At 46.2% G+C, this 431-nt stretch overlaps 1 non-coding gene across 1 annotated transcript; it reads left to right on the top strand.

The window, feature by feature from the left end:
* Positions 1 to 102: 102 nt before the first annotated feature.
* LOC129114986 (5S ribosomal RNA) lies at positions 103 to 221 on the top strand. Its single transcript, XR_008532783.1, has one exon. It is a non-coding gene; the product is annotated as a 5S ribosomal RNA (ribosomal RNA).
* Positions 222 to 431: the final 210 nt, after the last annotated feature.

Consider the following 431-nt stretch of genomic DNA (forward strand, 5'->3'; position numbering starts at 1 on the left):
GTGAGTGTGTCTGGAAAATCTGCAGGCGCTCCCTGTATAGACGAAAGAGCAAAGCGTGGTGATATAGTATCTTTAAAAGGCCCTTTGGTAGGCACAATATTTGCTTACGGCCATACCACCCTGAACACGCCCGATCTCGTCTGATCTCGGAAGCTAAGCAGGGTCGGGCCTGGTCAGTACTTGGATGGGAGACCGCCTGGGAATACCAGGTGCTGTAAGCTTTTTTCACTCCTCTTTACAAAAGCAGAGGGCGCTGCTGCTTTTTCAGTGGACACCGACAGGGTGGGAAGGAAATAGCTAGATCATGACTTGCCGGGGTATAGAAATGACCAACAGTAAATATTAATATTTTTACTGCACTACATTTGTGATCCTTATAGCCACTTTGTACATTCTGATTTGACATTTAAAAGCTGTGAGTGTGTCTGGAA

This window comes from Anoplopoma fimbria, unplaced genomic scaffold (genome assembly GCF_027596085.1).
Source record: "Anoplopoma fimbria isolate UVic2021 breed Golden Eagle Sablefish unplaced genomic scaffold, Afim_UVic_2022 Un_contig_6511_pilon_pilon, whole genome shotgun sequence".
Taxonomy (NCBI): domain Eukaryota; kingdom Metazoa; phylum Chordata; class Actinopteri; order Perciformes; family Anoplopomatidae; genus Anoplopoma; species Anoplopoma fimbria.